Genomic DNA, 23,508 nt, shown 5'->3' with positions numbered 1-23,508 from the left:
TATTTCCTTGCCTCTGAAAGTGTCTTGGATGATTGCATACATATTTTTAACTAAATCTTTGTGTATGGTTTTATTGATATTTTACTGTACTGTAAGTACTCATTACCATGGTAGGTGGTTTTTGGATATTAAATAAATACTGCTTTACGAATTATCTGGTATTTAGTGCTAAAAATCTATGCACCCAGTTATGTGATTATTCATTTACTGTTTTTTTTCTAGTTGGAATTTGATGCACCTGATTTCATGCCTCTGTACAGGGGCAAAGCTGGCAGGGCTTGTGCTCTGAGTGACTGATGTTACAGGCGCCAGCAGGACGTAGAAGAGGTGAGCCACAGTGATTCCTTGGATTGCTGTCTGAGAGATCCGAGGAGATGTTAGGCAGCTCCACAGCAATCCCATGGCACTCAGACAGGAAGTATCAATGTGTTCATTTCCTCTCTTTGCTCAGCAACATAGGATGGAGGAGCTTTCAGATGACTCAGTGGGGAGGTCCACTGTTAGGAGACTCGTAGGAGAAGTCGACTGCATTGAAGATCAGTGTCAGATTGGGGCATGAAGGGCCCATCGGGGAAATGCTGTTGTAGGGGCCCATGCTTAAGGGTGTGGCCAGGCTCCAGTGGGGGCGTGACCAGCCAACACAGAGGTTTGGCTAGCCATTACAGAGTACATGTTCTGTGCCCCTTGGTAAATACATAATAAACCAAATTATTGTGAAGTATAATGTAACATATTTATAATGCATAAGTCAAGTGCACTAGGATAGAGTCTGGAACCTGATCCCTAGAGAGGAGGAGTGCAAACAGGCAGTGGGGCCCACCAGGTGTTTACCCCTGTTCCACTTTGGGCAAGTCCAACCCTGCTGAAGCTGTAAGAGGGCAGGAAGGAACCACAGAGAAGAGTCAAACTTAGAACTGCTGAAAAGGTGGATTTGGGAGGATAGACATTTGTACACTAGGGGTTGGGACAGTGGCGTATCTATAATGGGTGCAGTGTGTGTGATGCACACGGGCCCCTGGGCCCAGAGGAGGCACACACTGCACCCATTTCTTCTGCACCCTCCTCTCCCGAGTCCCGTAGCCAGCAGCTGCAGCAGTGCTGTTAGCACTCTGAGCACTAGAGACTGGCACAGTGCCAGAGTCTACAGCGCATGCGCAGGTCTCCAAAAAAATGGCTGCTGCGCCATTTTTCCGGAGACTTGCGCATGCGCTGTAGACTCTGGCACTGTGCCAGAGTTTCTAGTGCTCAGACAGAGCGCTAACAGCGCTGCTGCCGGCTACGGGAAGGGAGAAGAGGGGGCCCACATCCGGAGACTGCTTGTGTCCCCTCCTCTCTAGATACGCCCCTGGGTTGGGATCACTACAAAATAGAAAGTATTGGGGGTTATTATTAAGCTGGTACAGATAAATATACTAAAGAAGACATTGCATTTATTTTTATACTGTTTGGGGACACGCATTATATTTATAGTTAAAATCTCTAGGGAGTGGGGGACGGACGACACAGATTATTATTATTTCAATAACGTTTGCACAGATTATTGCTATTATAATAAAGGGGGTACTTAAGTACAGAAAAAATGGAAACAATTATTTTTAGATAATAATTTTAATTACCCAGTCAGCCTATCAAAGTTGTTGCTAAACGATGAGGCACTATTCATATATATGACATTGCCAGAAACAGCGGAAAACATCTCCACCCAGTAGCTGACAGTTGCACTACTTACTGTTTGGTCTTGTATTTTAGGAAATTAATCTTTGTAAATGTTTTTCTCTAGATAAACTATAAACAAATTAATTTTGACATTGTTAGCATGTAAAATGTTTATTAGGTCTAAATGTGGGTACATATTAACAGAGCCGGCCCTAACCAATATGATGTCCTAGGCAAGATTTTGGCTAGTGCCATTGGGTGCCTTTTTTGAGGAAAGTGCATCTTATTTGCATTACTATGTGACTAGGATGCACAAGCAGCTTCTGCTGATTAAAATGATATGTGGCATGGCTATATTATGTGTGCGACTGTGACTGTATCTGCATACAAAATGCTATGTTACAGTGATTTCCAGGAATACACTGTAACATAGCATTTCGTATGCAGATACAGCCGCAGTCACACATAGAATATAGGCATGCTGCATATAATTTTAATCAGCAGAAGCTGCTTGTGTCCATAAGCATACCACATGCCCTAGCATTTGCCTAGTTTGCCTATGCGTAGGGCCTACTCTGCATATTATAAGAAGGAAGAAAGAAATGGGAGTCATTTGCTCAGTGCACAAGAGCCCTAATAGAACTTCTTTTATTTCATACATAATTGGCATTTCGAATTGGGGAATTGATAGAACCCTTTCATTATTTATTCTTAAAACATTTCAATAATACACAAGCAAAATGTAAAAGTATAGTACAGTAAGTGAAAGATTAGTGGTATCAAAATAAAAACAAATGTCCACAGATAGCACTTATTACTAATTCCTTTCATTATTTTATATCTCTAAGTAGATTTAGGGCTAAAACACACTACCCGGCTTTTGCCGGCCGGGAAAAAGCCGGACGTTTTTTTCCCGTGCCGGCATTGTAGTTAACAGTGTGAGGGGTAGGGTCCCTTCACACTGCACGGCCCCGGCCCGGCTGCCGGGTTGCAGCCGGGTCTCACCACTGGAAGGTCCGGCGGCCGGGCGGCTGCCGGGCCGTCTTTGCAGCCTGTAAACCGTGTGTGTGATGGGGAGCTTTCACACACAACGTTTTTTTCTGAAGCCGTGTCTGATGCTGCGCATGCGCACAGTATCACACACGGCTCAAAGCCGTCCTGTGTGACAGACACTGCCGGTTTCTCCCGGATGGCAAAAAGCCGGACAAAGTTTGTCCGGCTTTTTGCCATCCGGGAAAAACCGGAGTGTGTGTTACAGCCCTTAGGATCTTGTCATGTATGCATGGAATTATAGCTACTTTAGATCAGACTGTCTAACTGCAAATGTATCGGTTTACTTTATATGATTTTGTATAGACAGTGGTTGTACTGTAGCTGTGGGTAAAGACTCAGGGTTGTAAAAGCTCAATGTAATTGTTAATCAGTAGTGATACTGTGCAAGTCTATGTATACGTTAATATAAGAGGCCTCATTCAGAGGTGCATGCAAAAGATCAATTGCGCATATTGAGCAATAAATGGCAGAATATGCATGCGCTGTAAAGACAAAAGTAAGAATGCGCAATATATACCCAGCGCTCATTGGGGGTCATTCCGAGTTGATCGCTAGCTGCTTTTCGTTCGCTGCGCAGCGATCATGCAAAAATCGGCAGTTCTGCGCATGCGTATGCGGCGCAATGCGCACGCACGTCGTACTCTTACAATGAATGATGTAGTTTCACACAAGGTCTAGCGAAGCTTTTCAGTAGCACTGCTGACCGCAGAGTGATTGACAGGAAGTGGGTGTTTATGGGTGTCAACTGACCGTTTTCTGGAATTGAGCGGAAAAACGCAGGCGTGCCAGATAAAAACGCAGGCGTGGTTGGTGAAACGTAGACGTGGCTGGACGAACGCAGGGCGTTTTCGTGTCGTCAAAACAAGAACTGAATAGTCTGCAGTGATCACAAGCTAGGAGTAGGTCTGGAGCTACTCTGAAGCTGCACAAAATTATTTTGTAGCCGCTCTGCGATCCTTTCATTCGCACTTCTGCTAAGGTAAGATACACTCCCAGAGGGCGTCGGCTTAGCGTTTGCACGGCTGCTAAAAGCAGCTAGAGAGCGATCAACTCGGAATGAGGGCCAATGTCACAGCTCTCAAATGCCCTGTGAAGTTGGCATACACAGTAGAGTATCAGAAGGTGGAACGTCGGCCTGCATTGGGCGTGTGCCTGGGGGATTCAGTATGATATCCTGGTTGTCGGGATCCTGTCGATCAGGAGATCTGCACCAGGGTCCCGACAGCCGGAATACTGGCAGCGAGCACAGTGCGTGTCGGCTTGCCACGCTTCAGGCCCGGTGGCAACATTAGGTTGCCACAGGCTTATATTATTCCTCGGGTGGTGCTGTAGACCATCACCAGAATGGGGATTCTGGGCGGTAGTTGGGATTCCGACCGAAGGTATTTCAGTGGGTGTCTGGATTCCGGTGTCGATATCTTGACCACTGGGATCCTGGCAACATAAATGCCTTCCTGTCTGGGTAGTGCGTGCTAAATGTCTAGGCCGTGGCATGATGCACTTAACTTTGTAGAGCTGCAACCAGCAAGATTGATGTCCCATCTCAGCATCTGAGATGGTTCACTGCATCTAGGTGAGGGCTTGCGCATAGCCTGATACTAATGAAAACAAAAAGAGTCATCCATCCATAATTGGACCTCAGCAAACTCCATCTGTGTCAGGTGAGATAATTCCTAATGCTATTGGCCCTCATTCCAAGTTGTTCGCTCGTTAGCTGCTTTTAGCAGCATTGCACACGCTAAGTCGCCGCCTACTGGGAATGAATCTTAGCATAGCAGAATTGCGAACGAAAGATTACCAGAATTGCGAATAGAAATTTCTTGCCGTTTCTGAGTAGCTTGAGACTTACTCTGCCACTGCGATCAGTTCAGTCAGTTTCGTTCCTGGTTTGACGTCACAAACACACCCAGCGTTCGCCCAGACACTCCCCCGTTTCCCCAGACACTCCCGCGTTTTTCTCAGAAACTGCTGCGTTTATTCGCACACACCCATAAAACGGCCAGTTTCCGCCCAGAAACACCCACTTCCTGTCAATCACACTCCGATCACCAGAACGAAGAGATTTCTTTGTTAAGCCATGAGTAAAATACCAAACATTTTAGCAAATTTACTTGGCGCAGGCGCACTGCGAACGTTGCGCATGCGAAGAAAAATAACGATCGAACAACTCAGAATGAGGGTCCTTATTAGCTCACCTATATGTTAGCCTAATACAGTGATTTCGAAACACACCTCAATTACAGTCAGTTAAAATGTAGCAGCCTGTCTCGCAATGGGGTCATTCCGAGTTGATCGCTCGCAAGCAGTTTTTAGCAGTCGTGCAAACGCTAAGCCGCCGCCCTCTGGGAGTGTATTTTAGCTTAGCAGAAGTGCGAACGAAAGGATCGCAGAGCAGCTACAAAAAAAAAAAAAATAGTACAGTTTTAGGGGTACATTTACTAAGCAGTGATAAGAGCGGAGAAGTGAGCAAGTGGAGAAGTTGCCCATGGCAACCAATCAGCCCTGAAGTAACATCTATAATTTGCATACTATAAAATGATACAGAGCTGCTGACTGGTTGATGGCGAAATTTCTCCACTGGCTCACTTCTCCGCTCTTATCACTGCTTAGTAAATGTTCCCCATAGAGTAGCTCCAGACCTACTCAGCGCTTGCGATCACTTCAGACTATTCAATTCCGGATTTGACGTCACAAACACGCCCTGCGTTCACCCAGCCACGCCTGCGTTTTTCCTGCCATGCCTGCATTTTTTCGAGCACTCCCTGAAAACGGTCAGTTGACACCCAGAAACGCCCCCTTCATGTCAATCAACTCTGCGGCTGCCATTGTGACTGAACAGCTTCACTAGACCTTGTGTAAAAATACATCGGCCGTTGTGAAAGTACGTCGCACATGCGCACTGCGCCACATACGCATGCGCAGAAGTGCCGGAATTTTACTTAATCGCAGAGCAGCGAACATTTTCATCTAGCGATTAACTTGGAATGACCCCCCATATTTGCAACATTTATTACTACAGCTGGCCATATACTAGACCAACTTTCATCCAACCTTCCAACTTGTTTGCCCAACTAAAAAGGTGCTCCACGCACCTAATAGATTTTTTCATCAGACCATCCAACCATCCAACTTTTTCAGCAGGACAACTTCTCTCCAACGTGTTGTGTCACAGAAGTAGGCGGACAGTGTCTGTATACAGTACTTCTGCATGTTTTAAATAAACCAGAGCAATAGTGCCCATATAGTTGTTCCCTTGAAAGTGAAATTTGTTAATATAATTAGATTATATTATTCAATTTGAAGTTTAATGGGTATTAGAATTATTCAAATAGTTTTCAGACCTACTGTAAATAAAAAAAAAATGTGTACATCTATTAGGGGTAATAGACCAGCGTGACAGGATACTTTGTTCTGGTGCAGCAGAATGCAAAACTCAGCATCATATGTCAGTGCTTTTGTATATATGACATAATGTAAGGTGGACAAGCTGATCCAATAAATGACAGCTCAATACCCAGGGACATATGTAATAGGGTAATAGGTCAAAACCATGCCTTGTAAATGATTGCCACTTTTTTAATAAAACGTGCGAGATTGAACGGCTTCCCGCACCTCTGGCAAACTCGGACCCTATTACATATGCCCCCAGTATCTGTCAGTCAGGGATTCACCTACACTGTAATGTGTATAAATGGTCAAGCATTCCTAACACTAATACTGTGTAACACAATGTACTTTATAATAATTAAAGCCTAATGCTGGATATACACTGGGTTGATATCGTATACAAATACACAATATCGACGCTTCAATCGAACAACCGGAAACTTAGCATGATGGGAGTGGAGCGCTGATCCAGGACGGAGCCGTCCCACCAAAGTTCCAGAGGTCCGGAATGTGGGAGAAGAGTCGGGAGTGTGGACGCCAACCCCGGAAGACGTCAGTAAGAAGTAAGGACTGTCCGCGATGCTGTCAGACTTCATAGAGAAGTGTTAGTGAGTACTGTCAGAGAGGATCTGGGCAACGCTGAGCCAAGGAAGAAGTTGGAGGACCAGGTATCCACGGATGACCGGCATCCAGAGTGGAAGAAGCGGAGGAACAGCGCCGGTCACGGAGGGATGCTGCAGGCACTGCCAAGGTCACCCCACAGACCTGAAGCAAGGACCCAGGAGGAGCACCATGATGGCGCGGTAGCGTCTAGTTTACCTTCGTGGAGAGGACCTTTCCCATAACCCCCTGGTTCCATGTCACAATCTATTTGGAATAGTAAAGTGTGGCGAGCGAAGCGAGACACCGTGCCCAAAGCGTGGCGAGCGACTAATACTGCATAGAAAATAAAAATTACCCCAAACGAATGGAGAACGAAGAAAACATTTAGGTGCTGTAAGGGCGGAAGTTCTCTCCTGCCCTCTCGTTTTGCCACTTCCAAGTCCTGAGCACGAAGGTAACATAGACACAACCATGATGGCGCGGACGGAGACTGGAGAAGATACCCGAAGTACAGAAGACCTTGGTGAAAGGGCGCATCCCCGAAACGGTGCTCTGCATCCTGGGTAGCGCCGAAGACTGAAGCCGATTGGAGGTGGCAGATGTGCCGCAGCTTGTGGTATGGAGACTTGTTAGCCCTTCCAATGCCAGACTCTGCATTGCTTGCCCTTCCACTGCAGTTCTCTGCTTAAATAGGGGAAAGAAAAGTGAATGGGGGTAGGCTCCCCTTAGTTCAGGGTTCCCCACTCTCTTGTTAGAAAAGGGGGTAGGCTCCCCTAAGCTACTGGTGCCCCTGCATTTTTTTTATTAAAGAGGGGGTAGGCTTCCCTTACCTCTGTGCCCCTCAGGACAGATTTTAGTGTAAGAGGGGGTAGGCTCCCCTTACCTCTGTGCCCCGCAGGACAGATTTTAGTGTAAGAGGGGGTAGGCTCCCCTTACCTCTGTACCCCGCAGGACAGATTTTAGTGTAAGAAGGGGTAGGCTCCCCTTACCTCTGTGCCTCGCAGGACAGATTTTAGTGTAAAAGGTATAGATCTGCCCCTGTGGGTGCTACTGTTCGAGGATGATTCTGCTTGACTCCAGTCTCAGCAGCCAGCAGCAGCTCTTCTAGCAACAATGCGGCTGCTGGGAGAGTTGCTGCTACTGGTGGTGGCTGAAGATGAGCAGAATCAGTTCCCATGCTGCCTGATGGGGAGGACGTGTGCTGCTGCCACCTTATGCACGTGCAAGGGCAAGAGGCACAACCAGGGGCAGTGATGACAGGATATAGGTGGTCATTCCGAGTTGTTCACTCGCTGCTATTTTTAGCAGAATTGCTAATAGGCTAAAATCCGGCAGTTCTGCGCATGCGTATGCACCGCAGGGCGCACGCGCTAAGCAATTTTACACAAAACTATCCTATTTTACTCACGGGCGAACAAAGCTTTTCAGTTGCTCTGCTGATCGTAGTGTGATTGACAGGAAGTGGGTGTTTCTGGGCGGAAACTGGCCGTTTTCAGGGAGTGTGCTAAAAAACACAGGCGTGCCAGGTAAAAACGCAGGAGTGGCTGGAGAAACGGGGGAGTGGCTGGCCGGACGCTGGGCGTGTTTGTGACGTCAAACCAGGAACTAAACGGACTGAGGTGATCGCAATCTAGGAGTAGGTCTGGAGCTACTCAGAAACTGCAAGGAAATACTTAATAGCAGAATTGCTAATCTTTCGTTAGCAATTCTGCTATGCTAAGATACACTCCCAAAGGGCGGCGGCTTTGTGTCTGCATTTCTGCTAAAAGTAGCTAGCGAGCGAACAACTCGGAATGAGGGCCATAGTGTTATGATGTGTATGAGGAAGGGGGGCCCCAAATCGGTTTCTTGTTTAGGGCCCCATGAGGTCTAAATCCGCCTCTGCCACAAGCTACTTCAGTTAAAGACACAGGCATTAATATATGCTGTTTTTGTTCATACCGCTTGTCCTCTCTGCACAATCTAGAACCCAGGAAACCCAGGACAAAGGTTCTCATATTCTTCATCATACAAAGTGAAACAAAATCCCTATATGTAGGCAGAGGCATAGGGAGGGCGGTTCCGGTGGAGCTCAAGCTCCAGGCGCCCAAGACAGTACAGGGCGCCTCAGCTCAACTCCGACGGAACCTCCATTTGGCCGCACGGAGCTCGCAGCTGTCAGTTACTGACAGCTGTGAACCTGAGCAGCGTCAGCTCTCTACCTCCCTCCCTCCTCTACCTCCCAGTCCCGTGATGCACGGGCATCTGACGACATGACGTCAGATGGGTGGAGACGCAGCCAGACTCCACAGGACTGTGGAGACGGAGCAGCAGCAATGGCAAGCAGGAGTGGGGCAGGTGAGTATTGTTTTGTTGTTGTTTTTCTTTAGTGTGTGTAAGCGGCGCTACCAGGGGGCACAAACCAGGGGGCACAGCTGCAGAGGGCACAACTAGGGACAAATCTACAGGGGGCACAGCTACATGGGGCAAATCTACAGGGGGCACAACTAATGGGGGCAAATCTACTGAGGGTACAGCTACAGGGGGCACAACTACTGGTGGCAAATCTACAGGGAGCACAGCTACATGGCCACAACTACTGGGGGCAAATCTACGGAGGGCACAACTACTGGGGGCAATTCTACTGAGGGCGCAGCTACAGGGGGCAAATCTACTGGGGGCAAATCTACTGAGGGCACAGGTACAGTGGGCACAGCTACTGAATTGAATTGAATTTATTATTATCATTAAATATTCACGTATGAACAAACAATGAGATTTCCATGTGAGTGAAACAGATATCATAAGTACAATACCAATAAAACACCATAAAATATTTTTAAAATATTTGTAAAAGCTGTAGGAACACAATAGACACATAAGCAGGTACTACACTCCTATCTTCCCCCTAAACCATTAAGCATGTTAACTGCCCTAGGGAAAAAACTATGCCTCAACCGACTGGTCTTACACAATAAAGATCTATAACGTAAATTAGAAGGAAGCAGGGTAAATACCCCATAATTTGGGGTGGGTTACGCCATTCAATATACTCCTGGCCTTATTAAGGAGCCTCTTTTCATAAATAGATTAAATGTTTGGCAATACTGAACCAACTTTTCTTCCAGCAGTTTTAACAATTCTGTCAAGCGATTCGCGCTCTGCTACCTTACAATTTCCATACCAAACGGAAATACCATATGTAAGCACACTTTCAATAATACAAGAATGGGGGGCACAACTACTGGGTGCACAACTACAGGGGGCACAACTACTGTGGGCACAGCTACACGGGGCACAACTACTGGGGGCAAATCTACAGGGGGCTCAGCTACAGGGGCACAACTACAGGGAGCACAACTACTGGGGGCAAATCTACTGAGGGCACAGCTAAAGGGGCACAACTACTGGTGGCAAATCTACAGGGGGCTCAGCTACAGAGGCAAGTCTACAGGGGCACAGCTACAGGGGGCAAATCTACAGCTGGCATAGCTACAGGGGGCACAACTACTCTGGGCACAGCTACAGGGGGCACAACTACTGGGTCCATAACTACAGGGGGCATAATTGTGGCCATGCCCCTTCCCTATGAAGCCACGCTCCTTTTTTCTCTAACGTCCTAGTGGATGCTGGGAACTCCGAAAGGACCATGGGGAATAGCGGCTCCACGGGAGACTGGGCACAACTAAAAGAAAGCTTTTAGACTACCTGGTGTGCACTGGCTCCTCCCACTATGACCCTCCTCCAAGCCTCAGTTAGATTTCTGTGCCCGGCCGAGCTGGATGCACACTAGGGGCTCTCCTGAGCTCCTAGAAAGAAAGTTTATTTTAGATTTTTTATTTTACAGTGAGACCTGCTGGCAACAGGCTCACTGCATCGAGGGACTAAGGGGAGAAGAAGCGAACCTACCTGCTTGCAGCTAGCTTGGGCTTCTTAGGCTACTGGACACCATTAGCTCCAGAGGGATCGACCGCATAAAACTGGCCTTGGTGTTCGTTCCCGGAGCCGCGCCGCCGTCCCCCTTACAGAGCCAGAAGCAAGAAGAGGTCCGGAAAATCGGCGGCAAAAGACATCAGTCTTCACCAAGGTAGCGCACAGCACTGCAGCTGTGCGCCATTGCTCCTCATGCACACTTCACACTCCGGTCACTGAGGGTGCAGGGCGCTGGGGGGGGGGGCGCCCTGAGCAGCAATAAAAACACCTTGGCTGGCAAATATATCACAATATATAGCCCCAGAGGCTATTGACAATTCTAAATTCCTTTGTCGTATAACAACCCTTTATGAAGCTAAGAACACTGTACGCTGTTTGCTTAAGAAGTACCGTAATGGTACGCTAGTTGCGTAACGATCGCTCAGCCGTAGGCGAGACGCTCAAGCGTCACGTTCGCTCACGGCCCAGGGATCACAGGACAGAATGATTCGCTATGGCGTAGCGGTTCGCTCGAGACCACGAGGAGATCACCAGCGGCGCAGACGCTCACAACGCTATACCTTTATGATAAAACCTTATACCAATGAAATACAAAGAATACCTTAATGTGAGTACAGGGTGTAAGTGCAACCTTGTGTAACCTGACTAACTACAAAGCTGCTTGAGCGTCACCGACGCTCAAGTGAACACTTAACACTATAGGAAATACACAGATGCTGGTTTAGGTTCCAAAGCCTATTGACTGTATTATATCTAATATACTTGTAAAAGGGGATAACAGTACAAATGATACACTACAATATAACAGAGACTTCCTAACCACAGAACTAAACAATAAATACAAAAAGACAATACTACACTGACCTAAATGCAATACAATACAATACTATCTAATACTAGCCTAGTCTAGGGGAGATATGAGAGAACAGAACAGAGAGAGAGAGAGAGAGAGAGAGAGATGAGATGAGAGAAATTGGCTCACAGAAAGACAATGATAACGGAGAGAAACTTACGCACAAAGGGTATGATCGCCTGCGCCTCGATATCCAGCTCCCGGCTATCAGCAGATAACCGTTGATGAGAGAGTGAGAGCTGGAGGTGGTCGGCCTGCCTATTTATGCCCCACACACAATGCAATCTCCTGGTCCTACAATCCCATTGTCCATTGGCCGAAGGAATTCGGCCCTGTATCATAACAAAAGGTCATAGGGTGATTCATACAGGTGGGCTGTGACGATTTCCAACAGCTCAGGTGGGTGGGAAACTGGGTTTCCCGCCGCATACCTGAGTATGTGTAATTAATAGAAATGGACATAAACTTCTTATGTCCATAACTATTCGCACGAGCGATTAATACGCTCCAAACCAACACCGGAATATTGCTAATTAAATACTCTTCCGATGGGTACCAAACACTGCTGTATGATTCCTGTTAGACCCTTCGTACGATATAAAGAGGGATTCCTCAGCTCTGGGACATTGTATTTTAACCAAACTTTCAGAATCTATCAAAGGGACCATGATCTATAAACTACATTAATTGTGAACATTTGTAACGAATGAGTCGCACGCTACGACTACATAAACTCTACCGTAAATACGCATACCGCGCCTGCGAGTGCACGTTATTGCGGGTATGCGCATCCACGGGAGAGCGCACGCACGCGCAGCGCGGACCAGTGTGCGGTGCAAATATGGCAACGTGCATTGAGACATTTTTCTGACTTTGACAGTCCACCCTTTGGCAGTCAATAATAACTGCCACAAAACATTTAAGGAGAAAAATGTAAGTCAGGGGTTAATTGATTTCCATGGTTGGGTAGGGGAGGAGAGAGGAGAAGGTGTGAAGAGGGTATGACCTAGTGAGATAGCAGAAGCATGTGTGTATGAATCCATGTTTGGGGGGTCATGTATCATCGTGCCGTACGTGTTGTAAATCAAGCTTCGAGGTATTGCGAAGTATACATTTGAATTCCTTCTTATCCTGTGGTACAGGTCTGTGGATGGGCTGTCAAACTCTACCGAGCTCATTTCGGCTGTGGTTGTAACAAAATGGGGATGCACATTTTAGTTGATGATACATGAATGGGGGAGGTATGTGGTTGCTGATATCTGTGCCTGTATTCCCTATCGTCTATGTGTGTCGTTACCTGAGGGTTGTAGAGATGAAGATAAAGAACACTTACGAAAAATGCAATGATATTCTATGTCAGGGAAATGTACATCTGTCGTCGAAGTTGTTTTCGGTATCTGTTGAGAGTCGTCTTCTTTGCGCTGTATTGCTCCTTAGGCATGAGCAAATAGCTTTGTCTGAGCCATCAGATTTACAAAAATGTTGGGCTAGCGTGAGTTTAAAGATACTAGGGAAACTGGGGATCCATGGCAAAGTTCATCAAGTGTCCATATTTAAAGTTGTCAAATCTTCTTCTTTGGTGCTTGTCTGTTGTCTGTATACATCTCGTCTCGTCAGTTTCCTCGTCCAAGGGGGTCTTTGTATCTTGGAGAAAAGCAGAAAGACAGGTGAAAGAAACGGACCGTATAATCGCATTTTCATCACATTCTGGTTTCTATCATTGGGTCATAAATCAAATCCAGGTTAATTACAGTTTCCTCACTCCTCAAGCTCATCACTTTTGTACTTTGTTTGCACCTCATTAAAGCCTGCCCGCATCTAAATATCAATCCAATCGATATAACGACACCTAAGATACATAGTAGAAACTTTCCAACATCCATTATGACTCCTTGAGCCCAGTCTCCTAAACCGGAGAACCAATTTCGCGGGTTCAACCATGACACCCAACTAGTCAGCTCATTACCTACAGCAGCAAGGGTGAGATTGTGTTTTCGACGAAATTCCCACTTCAATTGGAGAATATCGTCCATCTTTTGGTCTATGACCTCTACCGGATCCTCGGTGCTATTTGTGATATACGTGCAACACTTTATGCCGTACTGTGTTGCCAATGTAACACAATATCCGCCTGTTACTGCTGTAAGATAATTAAGAACCATCCTATGCTGAACTAGTTCTGTTTTGTAAGCTTGAAGTTCTCTTCCAGTGTATCTAAACGTGTCATCATACATTTCAGTGATATTATCTAACAAATTGGCGAGTGCGGAAATGTATCTATAATTCATCACTCCCCGAGCGGTACGAGTGAAATCTAACGCTACCAGAACCTGAATCCCGGTGGATTCATGGATAAGATCAGAGGCCGGATGCTCTAACCTTTCTGACAGTTGTCTTTTAACTCGGTGCTCGTAATGAGTGTGAGTATAAGGAGCTTGGGCACCACGGTGTATGTCCTTCATTTTGTCATGTGTAACAGTCATCACTTCAGGCAATACTTTTCCAATATAACACAATCCTTCAGAGTTTGGGGCAAGCCACTTGTACGCCTTTCTCCCGCATATGAAATATGCATCATCGGGGAGAACATATGGGACGGAGAAGGACATGACCATGTTACAAACCTTCCAGGTGAAATCTCCTGACCCTAATTCTTCCATCTGCCTAATGCACGTATCGGTTTGTACGATATGTGCACAGTATCCTGGTGATACCTCTCCAACTCTAGTAATCCTATTTCCTAAGGTATATCGATACCGGAAAGATTTTCCTCTACTAGCTATGTGGCGTACGAGCTCTGTATCTGTAGGCATTCTATCTGCTCTGTGTGAAAAGGTCATGGTAAGGTTGCTCCATGACACTTCCCAATTTCCCGGTTTTCTGGGATTGGAGATGTTAAAACATATGAGGGACCTATCCACATGGTATTGGTGGAGCTTCAAACTAGGAGGGCTGGAGATGTTAAACCTCCGGTCCACCGGTCTCCCACCACTTAGCTCAAGTACCTCCCCTAACGTTAAAGGAAATGGTACTAGCCCTGATTTGCTGTGACCCTGAGGTACTTGAGAGCATACCCAACAATCTGTTTGGTTTAACACGTTACCCACTAAGGAGTGATAGTCACTCAATGGATGCCGGTCTATATGGATATTAAAACTAGATTGGCATTTCTTTATGCATCCATCTTCAACCAGATTATCACAGAGCCTACAGATACAATTTTCTTCAGCTAACAATCCATCACAATTTCTTCTATCGGATCGTTTTCTGATACTCGCCTTTGCTTGTTGGTTGGGTTGATCTTGGAAAACTACGCCTCCATCATCATAATCGGAACCCATTCCAGAACCTCTTTCGACCTCTATGGTACTTTCGCCGGGACAGACTGCTCTGGTCAACATCATGGTTAACATCAAAATCCGGATCACAGTCTCTTGGGGCAAGTCCATCTTTGAGGAGGAAATAGAGAAGAATGAGGAGGGGGAAAAAGAAATTTTAAGGGAGAGGGGCTGGGAAGTGGAGAAAAACAATAAAAGGGAGAAGGGAGTCGACAACTGCTTTCGGTCTTCAAGGCTCAGGTGCCGCCTCAGTCCTCCTGGAACAGACACTCCAGTGATACAACCTCTACCGTCTGTTCCTTATCACGGGACTTCTCTGGATCAGCAACCTTTTTGCAGTGGGATGAATGGACCCAAGTCTCTCTCTCAGCAACCTTCAATGCTGTGGTGCTAGTCAATAAGACCTGGTATGGTCCTTCCCATCTATCAATAAGACAACCTGAGCGTAGAAAATTTCGTATCATTACATAATCCCCAGGTTCAATGTCATGACAATTACTATCTGGTAAATCAGGAATCACCAACTTCAGATTATCATTTTGATTCCTCAACTGTTTACTTATGTTAATCAAGTACTTTACAGTTACTTCATTGTTACATTTCAAATCATCCTGAGGGTTAATCATGACATGCGGTTGTCGACCAAACAAGATTTCAAAAGGAGACAGATTAAGAGGGGACCTGGGAGTGGTTCTGATGCTATACAAAACAATGGGTAAAGCTTCTGGCCACGTCAATCCTGTCTCTGCCATTACTTTACTCAATTTATTTTTAATAGTGCTGTTCACTCTTTCGACCTTCGCACTCGCCTGTGGACGGTACGGAGTGTGCAGCTTGCTATCAATACCCATCAACTTACACATTCCTTGAAAGACATCACCTGTAAAATGGGTACCCCTATCACTTTCAATGATTCTAGGGATACCATATCTACATACAAATTCCTGCACAATTTTCTTAGCTGTAAACATAGCGGTATTTGTAGCTGCTGGAAAAGCCTCGACCCAATTCGAGAAAACATCTATACAGACAAGTACATATTTCAAATTTCGACATGGGGGTAATTGAATGAAGTCAATTTGTATTACCTGGAAAGGGCCGCCGGCAGGTGGGATATGGGATGGTTCTGTAGGTATTGCTTTTCCAATATTCTTTCTCAGACAGGTAAGGCATGACATTGCTCTTTTACTCGCATGAGAGGAGAATCCTGGGGCGCACCAGTATGCTCTTACCAATTTGCACATCCCCTCCTTGCCTAGATGAGTCAGCCCGTGAGCTGCTTCAGCCAGACATGGAAGGTATGCCCTGGGGGCCACTGGTTTACCATGTCCATCCGTCCAGAGCCCTGAGGACTCCTGGCCATATCCCTTTGCCTTCCAGACTGCTCTTTCCTGTGTGGAACACAAATTCTGCATCTCACACAACTTCTGTGTGTTGATGGTATTAAATACCATCAACTGTGTGGTGTCTGTCCGTGTGGGGGTAGCAGCTGCAAGCTTTGCGGCTTCGTCTGCTCGGCTGTTACCAAGGGATACTGGGTCTTGGCTATATGTATGTGCTTTACATTTGATAACAGCCACTCTGTCGGGTTCCTGTATCGCTGTTAGAAGCCTTTTTATGTGAGCTGCATGCGCTATCGGTGTACCAGCTGCCGTCATGAAATTTCTGAGCCGCCATAGGGCTCCGAAATCATGGACTACCCCGAACGCGTATCTGGAATCGGTGTAGATATTGGCTGACTTACCCTTAGCCAATTCACATGCTCTGGTTAGGGCGACCAGTTCAGCAACCTGGGCTGAGTGAGGTGGGCCTAGCGGTTCCGCTTCTATGGTGTCTTGGTCATCTACGACTGCGTATCCAGTACACAAGTCTCCCGAGTCTGACTGTCTGTGACAACTACCGTCCGTGTAGAACGTGAGTTCTGCATCTTTCAGTGGATTGTCACTGATGTCAGGCCTTGCGGTAAAATTTTGGGTCAAATATTCCATACAATCATGTGTATCTTCCTTTGCATTAAATCCTCCTTCCCCATCACTCTCACCTTCCACCCTTTGTGTCTGACCAGGCACACCTGGGAGAAATGTTGCAGGATTTAATGCGCTGCATCTCCTTATGGTGATGTTTACTGGGGCCATTAATGCCAATTCCCATCTTGTAAACCTTGCAGATGAGACGTGTCTGGTTTGGGCAGAATTCAATAAGGCAGATACCGCATGCGGTGTATGGATTGTGAGGTTGTGGCCTAGCACGACATCTTCGCTTTTCGTCACTAGCAATGCTATCGCCGCAACGCTACGCAAGCATGTGGGGAGGGATCGCGCTACCGTGTCTAGCTGGGCGCTGTAGTATGCAATTGGCCTGCTGGCGTCACCGTGTTTTTGTGTTAGTACACCTGCTGCGCACCCAGCACTTTCTGTTCCGTATAGTTCAAAGGGTTTCCCATAGTCTGGCATACCTAGTGCTGGTGCCTGCGTTAGGCACTGTTTGAGTCTCTCAAATGCTGTTTCAGATTCGTCTGTATGCGAAATCCGATCAGGTTTGTTTGAAGAGACCATTTCCTGCAAAGGTAGCGCCAATATGGAAAACCCTGGGATCCAATTACGGCAATACCCACACATTCCTAAAAACGTCCTGATCTGTTGTTGGGTTTGTGGCAGTGTCATGTCTCTAATGGCTTGGATTCTATCAGCGGTCAGGTGTCTCAGTCCTTGTGTTAGACAGTGTCCCAAATATTTTACCTTAGCTTGGCATAATTGCAACTTGTCTTTGGAAACCTTGTGACCTGTGTCTGAAAGATGAAACAGGAGCTGTTTCGTATCCTTCAGAGATGCTTCCAGTGAATCTGAACACAGTAATAAATCGTCCACATACTGTATCAATACTGATCCACTGTCTGGTTGGAAAGACTGTAAACAATCATGCAAAGCCTGAGAAAATATACTTGGACTATCTATGAAACCTTGGGGTAACCGAGTCCACGTGTATTGGACTCCTCTGTATGTGAATGCAAACAAATATTGGCTGTCAGGGTGCAGAGGTACCGAAAAGAAAGCGGAGCAGAGGTCAATAACAGTGAAAAATTTGGCAGTGGGAGGAATTTGCATTAGGATGACAGCTGGATTAGGCACTACGGGGAACTGACTCTCAACTATTTTGTTAATCCCCCTTAGATCCTGCACTAGCCTGTAACCCCTCCCCCCACTCTTTTTAACAGGGAAGATGGGACTATTTGCGGTGCTGGACGTTCTTACTAGAATGCCCTGTTGTAGCAAGCGCTCTATTACGGGAAAAACTCCTAACTCCACCTCTGGCTTCAGAGGATACTGTGGGATTTTTGGAGCTATCCTACCATCTTTTACTTGTACAACTACTGGAGCTACGTTTGCCATTAATCCAGTGTCCTGTCCATCTTTTGTCCAAAGTGACTCTGGTATCTGAGATATCATCTCTTCTACTTGGGATGGATTCCTATTTGTCATAATGGAATGTGACATTAATTTTGATGGGGAGTCTAGCATGTCCCGTACTTCCTGAGCGTGATTCTCAGGAATGTCCAAGAATACACCTTCAGGAGTACAATAAATGACGCAACCCATTTTACATAGTAAGTCTCTTCCCAGGAGATTGGTTGGTGCCGATGCAGCCAGCAAAAAGGAATGCTTGGTATGCAAAGGCCCTATTGTAATCTCGGCTGGTTTGCTAACAGGGTAGTGCTGGACTACTCCTGTTACTCCCATGGCTGGAATTGTCCTACCAGTGGTTCTCATGCCCACTGTCGAATTTATCACTGACTTGGCCGCCCCTGTGTCTACAAGAAAGTTTAAAGTTTTACCAGCTACATTGATTGCAATTTCTGGTTCGTTTCCAAGACTAGCAATCAACTTAACTGGCTGCAGATTACAGGTATGGCCACACCCCTATTGGGTATGCTGACCTCCCTGAATCCCGCTGGCAGCAACTACTTGTGAGGGAGTTAGCTGGGAACTACCAGAGGCATGCCAATCTCTGTTCGGGGGATATCTTTTTGTTTCCCCTGTATGTGGCTCAAAACTCCGCCTCTGTGGACCCTGCTCCCAATGTCGTGTGTTGTGTTGTTGTCTAGGGGGTTGAAAAGATCTTTGTACATTCTTTGTTCTACATTCTCGTGCAAAGTGTCCCGGTCTGTTACAAGAAAAACATGTTATTACACTTGCCTTACCCACAGGATTCGGTGGTACATACGCAGGCTGCCTTGTGGTCAGCGCCTGTATACTTACGGACATCAACTTATCACTTTGCGATTCCCTGTGCCTAGTGATGTTTCTGTCGTGATCAATAGCAGCCTCTCTCAAGCCGGACACTGACAGACCTCGCCAGCACGGTTGCGTGGTCTGAACCCTAGTCTTTAATGTTTCCTTTAAGCCATCCATCAGTACAGATACTGCTACTTCCCGATGGTTTGGGTTGGTCTTAATGTCTTCTATACCAGTGTACTTTGCCATTTCTAATAGTGCCCGGTGAAAATATTCTGTTGCCGTTTCGGACTCCTTTTGCTTAATGGAAAATATTTTATTCCATTTAACAACGGCTGGGAAATACTCTTTTAGCTGAAAATTTATCCTTTTTACATTATCCTTGTTGTACACGTCTGTAAGCGGTACATCTTTATCCAATGCACAATCAGCTAAAAACTGAGTTGCATCAACATTGGAAGGTAAACAAGCTCTTAGCAGTATCTGCCAATCCTTGTTGTTGGGTTCTACAGTGTTACCTAGATCCCTGATGTATTTTTGGCTAGCAACTAAATCCTTCCTGGGGTCAGGAAATTCGGACACTATTGTTCTTAATTCCATTCTGGAAAATGGAGTGTACATGGCAATGTTCCTTATGGGAGTGGCTCCAGACACATCTGTTTTTCCATTGGGAACTGCTATTACCCTTACAGGAGCAATTCTAACAGTCTCTTCCTGTGTAGATTCTACTGCTTGTTGTGGTACAATTGTTTCAGTGTAGTGCATGGTGCCGTACTTACCCGTTGACACGACCTCACCTATCCCTCCGCTAGGGGCTTTCACTAATCTCGTGGGTGTCGCTGTGCCTACTGTGGTCTCTGCTATGGTGGCTGCAAGAGAGAGAGCTGAAATTGTTGCTGAATCGTCTTCTTGATCACACTCCTGAGGAAGGTTCAAAACAGGGTACATCTTGCACGGGTTAATACTTGCATGAGTTATTTGGTTAACATCATTAACATTTACAGTGTTACTAAGAGTTTGTGTTTTACAACCCAGTGCGTTTCTCTCCGCAATCAACTTCTCTCCTGCAATGTATGGTGGAGGAGGAGCTGTGGCAATCAACTTCCTGACTGCCCCAGATCCTGCCGCCAGAGCCAAACCTCTCTGTATCTCACCTTCCTGGTGCCATAACTGTAAATAATCATGATGCTGAATTCGTCTCTTTGCTGATTTTACGAGACATATCCTCCTCCTTAAATTTTGTAACACTTCTGGACTAAAGCTACCTATTCTTGGGAATTTGTCCCTGTCTTGTACAGTCATTCTCTCCCATTCATCACATAAAGATTCAGTGTGAATTCCATATTTTTCACACATTACATATCGTGCCGACCCAACTGGTCGGTTCACAGAATCAACCTGAACCAGGGTTGATCGCCCCCTACCTGAACAAATGGCCCCCATAATCTGCAGGCGTTGCTTATTCCTCCTTGAATATCAAGGCTTTCAGCGAACCCTTACAAACAAACCAAGATGTCCTTGGGCAGGCCGGCGGTGGTGGTTTATCAAGTACCCCACTTACTTCTCGCCCACGTTGGCCAGTACTGCAATCACTGTAACCAGAGCTGCTGTACCCAACCTAGGGCCCCTGTGAACCTTTATTTACTGGAACATATGAGGGTTACCCGCAGGACACTTACTCTTTCCAGTAAAGTTGGGGTTGTTAGATAGTTCCTGAGTGACCAGCGAACTTCCCTTCCAAAAATAAAAAATTACACAAATCACGTCAGAATGTACAGATAGCGTTTGTGACCACTTTACTCTAATGGTATTAGGTCAGATTACTAACTACTGCACACAATAACGTGCGGTCCAATCGTTCAGTATACGAGCACTACTTGTCATGTACTGAAAGATCAATGGAATCTATGTTTCCGGCTGCGATTCCTTCAGCCAGAGCTTATGGCCTATATGGGTTCTGCACCAACACCCCAGGCGTTGTGCCACTGGACTTTTATAGCGGACCTCTTTGTCTATTTTACCTGTTACCTTATGACCTCCTGGTCTTGTTACCTTATGGTCCGCTATACTCTAATGCTCAAATATTATTTAACCAGGGATGCCTCCCTGGCCACCGTATATGTCACTTACACGTATGTCCCTTGACGAGTACCCGGCTTTCCTTTTGGTTCCACCTTAAAGTTATATAAACTTTTGTATACAAAACACACTCACTCAACACAAGTACACTTTTGTTTCTATATCTATTTCTGCGCAGAAATTGTCTTTAGGCCAAAAGTGTTACCAATTAGGAGCAGGATCTGTTAAACTAAATTTCAGATTTTCCAAAAATAGATTTGCGTTATTTACCGTGTCGCGTTATCTACCGCTGTGCGTTACTTCACTTTATCACAACTTGAGCTACGTGGGCGTAACCGGACGCTACGTTGCGTAATGAACGCTGCGTGCGTCTGCCTTTTGGATTGCGTACGCTAGTCTTTGTTAGCGACACGTGTACGCAATGCAAAGGATCCACCGTAACACAATATATTTTTATCAATGTAAATGATCCCTGATCATCTACCGCAATCCACACTGACTGCCTTGTATCTCAGACAAACCGTGTGTTTGTTCTATACTTTAACTATCACCTCTACTATGAAATAACAGCAAATCTCTTTTTAGCACTTTCTATCAACTATAAAATTGGCAAACAGGAATAGTGATATACGAAAATGAAACAGAAATGCAGATATATGTATGCGTGCGTGTATACGCAAGACAGAAGAGAAATAAAACAGTTTTAAAAGACACAAGCGTTTTGTTCTTACTTCCGGTTCCCGGATTCCTTCAGCATTCTTTATCTAAGCGAAGCAGACGCTTATCCCGCCAGCACTATGAGACAACCTCCCACCCTTTGCTGGAGGGATAATGTCTGCTGATCTACCTAGTGCAGATATGAGAAGGATAGGACGAGTCCCCAATTGACAATTCTAAATTCCTTTGTCGTATAACAACCCTTTATGAAGCTAAGAACACTGTACGCTGTTTGCTTAAGAAGTACCGTAATGGTACGCTAGTTGCGTAACGATCGCTCAGCCGTAGGCGAGACGCTCAAGCGTCACGTTCGCTCACGGCCCAGGGATCACAGGACAGAATGATTCGCTATGGCGTAGCGGTTCGCTCGAGACCACGAGGAGATCACCAGCGGCGCAGACGCTCACAACGCTATACCTTTATGATAAAACCTTATACCAATGAAATACAAAGAATACCTTAATGTGAGTACAGGGTGTAAGTGCAACCTTGTGTAACCTGACTAACTACAAAGCTGCTTGAGCGTCACCGACGCTCAAGTGAACACTTAACACTATAGGAAATACACAGATGCTGGTTTAGGTTCCAAAGCCTATTGACTGTATTATATCTAATATACTTGTAAAAGGGGATAACAGTACAAATGATACACTACAATATAACAGAGACTTCCTAACCACAGAACTAAACAATAAATACAAAAAGACAATACTACACTGACCTAAATGCAATACAATACAATACTATCTAATACTAGCCTAGTCTAGGGGAGATATGAGAGAACAGAACAGAGAGAGAGAGAGAGAGAGAGAGAGATGAGATGAGAGAAATTGGCTCACAGAAAGACAATGATAACGGAGAGAAACTTACGCACAAAGGGTATGATCGCCTGCGCCTCGATATCCAGCTCCCGGCTATCAGCAGATAACCGTTGATGAGAGAGTGAGAGCTGGAGGTGGTCGGCCTGCCTATTTATGCCCCACACACAATGCAATCTCCTGGTCCTACAATCCCATTGTCCATTGGCCGAAGGAATTCGGCCCTGTATCATAACAAAAGGTCATAGGGTGATTCATACAGGTGGGCTGTGACGATTTCCAACAGCTCAGGTGGGTGGGAAACTGGGTTTCCCGCCGCATACCTGAGTATGTGTAATTAATAGAAATGGACATAAACTTCTTATGTCCATAACTATTCGCACGAGCGATTAATACGCTCCAAACCAACACCGGAATATTGCTAATTAAATACTCTTCCGATGGGTACCAAACACTGCTGTATGATTCCTGTTAGACCCTTCGTACGATATAAAGAGGGATTCCTCAGCTCTGGGACATTGTATTTTAACCAAACTTTCAGAATCTATCAAAGGGACCATGATCTATAAACTACATTAATTGTGAACATTTGTAACGAATGAGTCGCACGCTACGACTACATAAACTCTACCGTAAATACGCATACCGCGCCTGCGAGTGCACGTTATTGCGGGTATGCGCATCCACGGGAGAGCGCACGCACGCGCAGCGCGGACCAATGTGCGGTGCAAATATGGCAACGTGCATTGAGACATTTTTCTGACTTTGACACTATATATGTGATAAATACCCCTGCCAGAATCCATAAAAAAGCGGGAGAAAAGTCTGCGAAAAAGGGGCGGAGCTATCTCCCTCAGCAC

General features: G+C 45.9%; 1 protein-coding gene across 3 annotated transcripts in view; it reads right to left on the bottom strand.

Annotated features, from left to right (window-relative positions):
* LOC134909100 (alpha-1,4-N-acetylglucosaminyltransferase-like) overlaps positions 1 to 23,508 on the bottom strand; it is a 322,027-nt gene that overhangs the window by 97,306 nt on the left and 201,213 nt on the right. The window lies entirely within an intron of this gene.

The sequence above is a fragment of the Pseudophryne corroboree genome, chromosome 4, assembly GCF_028390025.1.
Source record: "Pseudophryne corroboree isolate aPseCor3 chromosome 4, aPseCor3.hap2, whole genome shotgun sequence".
NCBI classification, from domain to species: domain Eukaryota; kingdom Metazoa; phylum Chordata; class Amphibia; order Anura; family Myobatrachidae; genus Pseudophryne; species Pseudophryne corroboree.
Note: the sequence above shows the minus strand (reverse complement) of the source record. Positions and strands in the feature narration are given on the sequence as shown.